Source organism: Elephantulus edwardii, unplaced genomic scaffold (assembly GCF_000299155.1).
Source record: "Elephantulus edwardii isolate Elephantulus edwardi_28Jun2011 unplaced genomic scaffold, EleEdw1.0 scaffold00311, whole genome shotgun sequence".
NCBI lineage: Eukaryota > Metazoa > Chordata > Mammalia > Macroscelidea > Macroscelididae > Elephantulus > Elephantulus edwardii.
In genome coordinates this window covers 453,012-461,333 of record NW_006400061.1, presented here as the reverse complement: position 1 = coordinate 461,333, position 8,322 = coordinate 453,012, and positions in this window count along the sequence as shown.

Sequence of the window (8,322 nt, the reverse complement as noted above, 5' to 3'; positions counted from 1 at the left end):
TATATATGGTTTATATATGTCTGTGTATACACACACACATATTTGGTTTATCTGTATGTAAAACAGAGATGAAACTACTAAGAAAACTTTACAAATGTTTTGTCCACAACTGCTTTTGTGCTAGTTGCTTCTAAACTACCAGGAAATATATTTACCAACATTTCTGGGCAGTGTGTTTTCTTATTTCTCATCTATGAGTCTCCTTCAAATAATGTAAGACTTTTAAAGGCTGGGCAATCTTAACAAAAGTTAATCAAAGATATTTCAGCTGGAGTGTTTGACTTGCTACTGATATCCTCACATCTAATGGGGACTTGATTTTTAAGAAATGAGTAATGGGAAAGGAAAAGTTCAAATGAAAAACATACATGAGTATTTAAGGACTTAGCAAAAGTATTTAGGGACCTTACCAATTCATGCTTCCTAACATCTGTTGGGGCTATTTTAATCCATACTTCTTGGTTTGATTTAATAGATGGGTCAAATCTCATGTGTGAGAATTTATATCACACCCCTCTTGGGTGCACAGTTTCTTTTCTCTCAAAACTAAGTTAAAGTGTCTTCTGGGGTTTCTTCCACTTAAAAAGACTTGAGTATGTGAAAACTTTATACCCAGCGCCAGAATTTTAGAGAGCTTTCTGAAATTTAAGTCTCAGGCACTAGACCTTGCCTGTGTTCGGGATATATTTTCCCCCCTTATTGGAAGAAGAATACCTAGTCCTAGACCTCCCTGCAGTGACAGGTTTGTTCGGAGGATTAATGATAATGTTTTAAAAAAATATAGAGTTCTATGGATGAAATATGCTTCTTTGGTTCAAAGCATTAGTGATTCAGAAGAGTCTTTTCAGTTATAAAAATCAAATAAATGTGTTTACCGGAACAGTTCTTCCAGTGTGACTGTTACCCACACGTTTTTGTATATCTAGCATAAGCATAACTTATTAAAATATCTTAACAATGCAGTTGGATGAGAATGATGCACTTGAAATTTCATAACATTTAATTTATCAAGTACTTCATCACAGTCCTGGCATGAAAGACCTCAAATAGTGTTGGGTAGATTTAGCAACAGAACTATATAATAGATCTGAATCTTTTAGATAATTTCACCCTTTCATATCTCTCTGTCCTCCTGGTGGAAATTGTATTCTACTTTGGCAATTTTTTTGTACCTGACTTAAGGCCAATCTATATGATAATAACAGTCCTAAGTGTTCAACTTGACACACCTTTTCTATTCTTCACCTATATTCTTTTACTTTGTTACTGCTGGTATTTTCTGCATTGATTCAATTTTTATTTCAAATGTACCTCAGAAGATTATTTTTCTTTAGACACTAAAAACCAAGAACTATTCACCCCCCCCAATATTTATCAAAACACCTGGTATGCGAACAGGGAAGTTATTAAAATTTTCAGATTGTAAATTAGATACAGGTGGAGACAGAATCAGTTTCCTCAGCCTAATTATTAAGCAGTTATTGACTGGTGCTGGATGACTGTTAGTGAATGGACTTAGGGTAACACTGCTCTAGAACCACTTTGCTCATATTGTATGCATTGCCTTCAGGATGGAGTAAGTTATTTTTCTGGTATGAAATGAGCTTAGGCACCTTTTCAAATGTGAAATATTCTTCTGGGGAATTCTCTCCTGGAGAGTTAGCCTCCAGTAGTATTATTTCAATGGACATTTCAGTTGTTAGGTAAGAAGAAAATATTTTTTAGTCATTACTTAAGAAGAAGAAAGCTTATCAAAAGACTGCAAATCCATATAAAAGGGAAAAGAAGTATCAACCAGAGAGGTTGTTATTTACTGTGGAAATAAGACAAAAAAAAGAAAAAGAAGAAGAAAAAAAATCTCATTTGAATTCTTTGAGAGTTGATAGTCAATTTGCATTGGATGTTTATTTAGCAAGATATTCTCTGCTTCATTTTTTATAAAATGTTTGTATTGTACCTGTAAAAGAGTTTATCTCATTGAATATTATTATCATACTTGTTAATAATATTATCAAATATTTATTGAGTTTCTTGCAAAGTTCCTGGCATATTGTAAGCATTAAACAAATAATTATTGGATGAATTCATTAAATTATATTGGATGAAGTTAATTTTTAATGCAGAAAGATATCACCAAGGTGTGTTTATAGCTAAATGCAAACAATATACTTAAAATTAAAGCCTGGATAGTCTGTTTATTTTAGACCACATCTACTCAGAACAGTTGTATTTTGGGCCTATGTATTGCACACTTTATCTATTACTTCAGTCTTAAAGGTTAACTTAACTCGTGTATGGAGAATGGGTTTAAGAACTTGGAGACTCCTAACTTAACAGACTAAAAATAACCCACTGAAAATACATGGCTATCCAGACTATTCCCATTTATAGTAACCCTTCATAGGGTTTCTGAAGCTTTAAATCTTTTCAGGAGCAGATTGTCTGCCTTTATCCCAACAAAGAGCTGGTGGATTTGAATTATCAATTTTTAGGTTAGCAGCAGGACACTTAATAAACTATGCCACAAATCATGTTGTTGTTTGCTATTACGCACCGTTGGGATAGAACTGATTCATAGCTGACTTTTCAGTGGCAGTAAATCTCACAGGAGTCGTGTTTATCTTTGTGTCTTGAAGCAGCTGGTGAATTCAAAACACATCCCTTAGGTTGGTAGCACAACTCCTTGACACTAAGTTACCACCAGTCAGAGAAAATGGTAAAGACACATTAGAGTACTAACGTATTCTCTTCCTCTGTGATTTCTGAGTCTCTTCCATAGAACTCCAAATCATCCCAAGTTTTTCCATGAAAAAAAGATTTCTATGTCCAAATGATTTGGGCAATGTTTTTTACTGTAGCTCTCTCCCCATGAATCATGATGCACATTAGCATATTAAAACTCCAAACAGCTTTGAAAGAAATATGTTTAACACATTTCTTAAAATATATTTGATTATGGAAGCTGTTTTTTTCATGTTATTTCCATTAATATCCCAAGAATCTAATGTTCTCTTGAGCATATTTTGGGCAATGCTGTTTTAATTCACTTTCAATAATTTATATTAATTGTGAAAGCCAAATGAAGAAAGAACATGAAGGGGTTTTTTAAATTATTATTAAAGGAAGTTAAAAGGGATATCAGTGAGAGGAAAGAGAAGCATAACAGGATGCTATGAATGATGAAGTTCAAATTCACAGTTTATTGAGTGGTAGTCTGCTACTTCATGCTAGTTGACGAAAAAAAAAAAATAATAATCAGGGATCTGTGTTGATCTCCTGACTTCTCTCTGAGACAAAGAGGGGCCATTTCCTCCCTTCAGGTTTACAGCCTTGGAAGTCATCTTTGAGTCTTCTCTAACTTGCTGGCAGTGAGTTGAAGGCTGAATTTGGTGCTGACACTAATTTTCCTATTTAATAAAAAGTAAAACGAACTGACCCAAAAGCCTCCCTAATCTTGCACCATCCTCACAATCTCGGCTGCAGTTAAATTCATTGTTGTAGCATGGTGTCAATCTATCTTGTTGAAGGTCTTTCTTTTGCTAATAAAATAGTTTCATTTGTGAAACAAATTCATTGCAAGTTGCAGCTGCAACAATGAAGAAATATGCTAAAATTAAAACACAGACTGAGTATTTGAAAGGTTTTGTTTCAACTCAGAAGTTATTTATTACTCTTATTTTTCTTCAATTTTTTTATAGGTTTTCCAGCTTTAATCTCTATTATAATGTCTAATCCTAGTCATTTTTCTTACATTTCAATCCTGTTTCCTTTGTGTGCATATAGATTTAGTCTCATAGAATGGAATTCTGTAATCTTTCTTCTGAACTCTTCAAGCACACCTTCTTAAGAAGAGGGACATAACAATGTGTTTTGAAGTTCCACTTGTGTCACTGAGAAAATGACAGCAGTATCTGCTTCATTTCTGACTAGCATGTTTTTTGGAGCCTTCCACACAAAACAAACTCTGCATAAGTGCTGATTTGCTGGGAAATGGACAAAAGGAATTTTTCAGTAATGTGTTTAAGAAAGAGTTGCTATTTCTCTGTGTTTAGCTCCTTGAAATACAAAGATAGTTTATGGGGGATAAGTTACAGACTTAATAACTACACTGGTAAATAAACTTAGACAGCAGGTGATATTTTGGTATTCTCTTTCAAGTCAAGTCTCTGGTTAAAAAAAGAGGGACTTTGTTGGTATCACGTGGTGCTTCAGGGACAGTAAAGGCCCCTTGGAAAGCTAGTGCTCAGAAGGGATTCTGGATTGAGACACTGCTTCCCGAGTGCTTTTGAATACCTTGAAGATAGTATTCATCTATCTTCAGTTCAATAATTAATGCTGCTATTCCTAAGGCTACTTTTAGAATAACAAATACAGGCAACATCAGACTTTACAGGGATTTCATTTACTATGCTTTATTTCATGGTCTATTTTTGGCCTTGATGATTATGTTGTTATAAATCTTATGACACAGAGTGGAGATTGTTATTATTATTTTAATTAGGGGACTTTTTACGATCTTCATAAAAAACTGTAAACTAGTTGACAAGTTATTGCACTCAATTTTTATTTATTGAAAAAAAATGAATGGAAACATCCAAATGAATTTCATAGCACGGTGGGACTGAGGTCTACTTAGAAGCCAAATGATTATTTGCACTTAATATGGAAGATGACTTTGCCTTCATAACTCTGGAGTGGGCTCATGCAGAACTTAGTGTCCTCAAAAGTGATTTAAATGGATGTTAATCACGTTTGAGGACACCAAGCACAGAATCTCATCTGAATTCTAAAGAAGTTCTGGAAGTGTAGCTGCTTCACGGTGAAATATCACACACACACACACACACACACACACACACACACACACACATTTTCCTGGGTCCTTGAAAATGCTGTCATGTCATGGCAGGTGACCTTCTGGTGTTTTTCCCTGGGTTTATATTTATGACAGTCTTTTGCCGAAGAGAGGTTTTTCTAACTTCCTGTATGTCCTCTCCTCCATTCTACAGTCAGTTAGCATGAGTTGTGAGTCAACTGCATGGTACTTAACAGCCACAACTGTTGGTCATCAGTTACAGTCATTTTGTGTGTTTTTTATGAGGAAACAAAGAAAGATACATAATTAAAGATACAATGATTTTAATAATGTATTAACGGAATATGACAAACCTTTAGAACTTTGTATTGTGCCTGATTCTTAAAGCCTTGGTCCACAATTTGGTCAATATACAGGCCATTTCCATTTCCTCTTTTTTTATGTTTCACAAGTGCCATTATTAATCTCTTTCTCAAAAGTGCATTTACTGCTTCTCTGACCCCTTCAACATGACATTCCCACTATCATCAATTTTTAAATTGAGACACACTGTCTTGTGTTTAATGTGCTATTACTCCAGCTGGTATGAATACTATTACCTCTTTTAAATCCTTTATACCTTACTCTGCTGTTCTCTTCTCATTTTCACATAAACTGGTGTGTGAGCTTTGAAATAGATCCTGTTATGTGGAAAGAGTCAATTAATTCATACTTTGATCTAATACGATAGGCTCTATCCTTCGACAGGATTTATGAGCATGACAGTAAAGTCTCTCACTCTATCCCAGTGGAATCCTCCCAGTTCAACAAGCTGTTAGGCGTTTGGAAATCTTTTCTGATTTTCTCTATCTGGCTTTTCAGGCTAGCTTTCCACATTTCTGTAAGTGTCAAGTATCATTTAAAAAATCTAAAATATGCTCTAGATATTTCTGGAAGTTGTTCTCAATGTAGACATTATTTTATTGAGGATGGACCATTGTTCAGATGTATTCTTCTGCACTGCCATCAAATGTCTAGAAAAGCAGGAAGTAAACTATCTCTTTTATAGCTTAGCACCTATCAAAGCCGTGGATGTATTTGTTGTAATACAGTCCCAGGCTGTTGGGGGAAAAACCCCAAAACAAATTTCAGACAAACTTATCAATCACATATATTACAGTTTTGACCTACTCCTTCCATGCAATAATCTCATTGTGGTTTCCTTTCGAAAATTAGCCAACGCATTTCCTTTAACTCTCAAGTTGCTTGAGTCTTTAATGTACTCAGTGGGTAAGTGTATTGAGTAACACATTGCCTGATTCACAGAGAGATTATATTTTGAATGACCATTTATAAGTCAGTTGAATGAAATAATGGCCTTCATTAATTTTCTAAGTAAGAGTAATGTTGCTTAGGTTTTTTAGGCAGGCTTCAAGTCTTTGTCTTTACAATTTGTCACGACACAGAGCTAGTACATTGTTCTTAGATGCTTTTGAACAAATCCTCAATTCAGGGTCGCTCGTGCACTATGGGACAACTACTGCTCTATCTTCTGTCACCCACTTTAATGGTTGCAGATTAGTCCATTGTGATTCAGCAGGCTTTCCCTTACCAAGTCTTTGAAGTAGACCAGCAGGCCTTTTTCCCAAGTATGTCTTAGTCTTTAAACTCTGCTTAAGCCTGTTTAATATATAATATATACCTTCCACTAACAGATAGGTGGGTGCTGGTTGCACTTGAGATGCCTTGTCAGGTATCAAACCTGAGCCTCCCACATGCAAGTGGAAAATCCTACCGTTGAACCTCTTTCTCCCTCATCTAATGCGTAGTAGATATTATGAGTGAAATATTGTTCAACAACTAAATGAATATGTTGTTGTTGTTACATGTCATTAAGTTAGCTACTATTCATCATGACTCTATGAACAACACATCAAAATTGTACCCTTTCCTGCACTTTCCTCACAATCTCTGCCATTCTCACGTCCATTGATATTGTCACTGTGTGAGTCCATCACCTGCTGATCTTCATATCTTTTGCTGACCTTTTGGTTTTCCATGTATGATGTCCTTTTCCCAAGGACATTCCTCTTAAGTTTAATTGTTGTTGTTATGTGCCATCAAGTCGCTTGTGACTTATAGTGAACCTATGTACAACAGCTCTAAACCCTGCTCTATCCTGTGCCAATCGCACTGTCTCTGACACACCTACCCCCATTACCCCAGTCACTGAATCAATCCATCTCACTCATTGAGGGTCTCCCTCTCTTGTGCTATCTCTCCACTATCCAAGCATGATGGCCCTTTCCAAGGACTGGTCCCACTTTGCAACATATCCGAATTATGTCAGAAGAAGCTTCAGAATCCTTGATTTTGAGCCTAATACAACATAGAAATTTGTTTCTATAAGAAAATGCTTTGCAAAAATGAATGAATGAAAATCCAACATTTCTGTAAACTCCCATTAAAAAAATCACAATTTAAAAAAAAGGAAGAAAATACTTTCAGAATTTCCCTTGGTATAATGCCAGCCACTGTATCTTCTTTCTAATACATTGGTAAGAACACTTCCTCAATTTCTCACTGTATAAATAGAAACTTTTCTGGTTCAAGAGCCCTTCCAGGGAATCCTTCTAAATCCTCCATGGCTTTCCTTCCTTCCTTCCTTCCCTTACTAATTTCTTTATCTTCTATGCCTTTTCACAGTTTAGGGAGCTTTGGTGGTTTAGTAGTAGGGAATTGCATTGCCAACACAAATGTAAATGGTTCAAATCTCACAGATGCTCCATGAAAGAAAAATGGTCATTCTCCTTTGATACAATATATTGCTTTCAAAAACCTACTGGAGGGCCATCTATGGGTCAGTTCTGACTTGATGGCACATAACAATAATAACAACCTTGGAAACAAGTGAAAAAAAATTTTGTTTGTCTTCCCATTTTTTCTAATACCAGTAACAATAAAGAGTGCCATTTTAAAAAATCTACTAGCCACTTCTATTTCTTTTATTTTTTCTGATGCACATTGTATTTTATATGATCATTCCCCTAAATGTCCCTTATAAAATTAATCATCATTGATCTATGCTCACTACTACCTTGTATTCTCAGAGATCCCCACTGGGTCTTTCCTAATTCCTTTACTTCCTCCTTCCACCCATCAAATTTTGTGACCCTGTGATTTCCCCCCATCCTTACCCTGGCACTCCCCCTACCCTGTCTCCTCCTCTTATCTCTTTGGATATTCGTACACATCTTACTAGTTTTCCTTCTGTTTTTATAATCTTGGTCTTATGCAATATTTGTCCTTATAAGCTTGAGTTTGTTCACTTATTATAATACTCTCTGGCCTCTCCTATGTTATATCACATTTTTCTATATAGTTACTCCTGTGTGCTGTATAGTACGAATGCCAGATATTACACAGCAGAAAATTATTCCTAAAACTATTCCTCCTGAAAATTTCCTTCTTTATTTCCCTCACCCCTCTCCAGTTGTTCACAATGAAGAAACTGAACAATTTTTTTA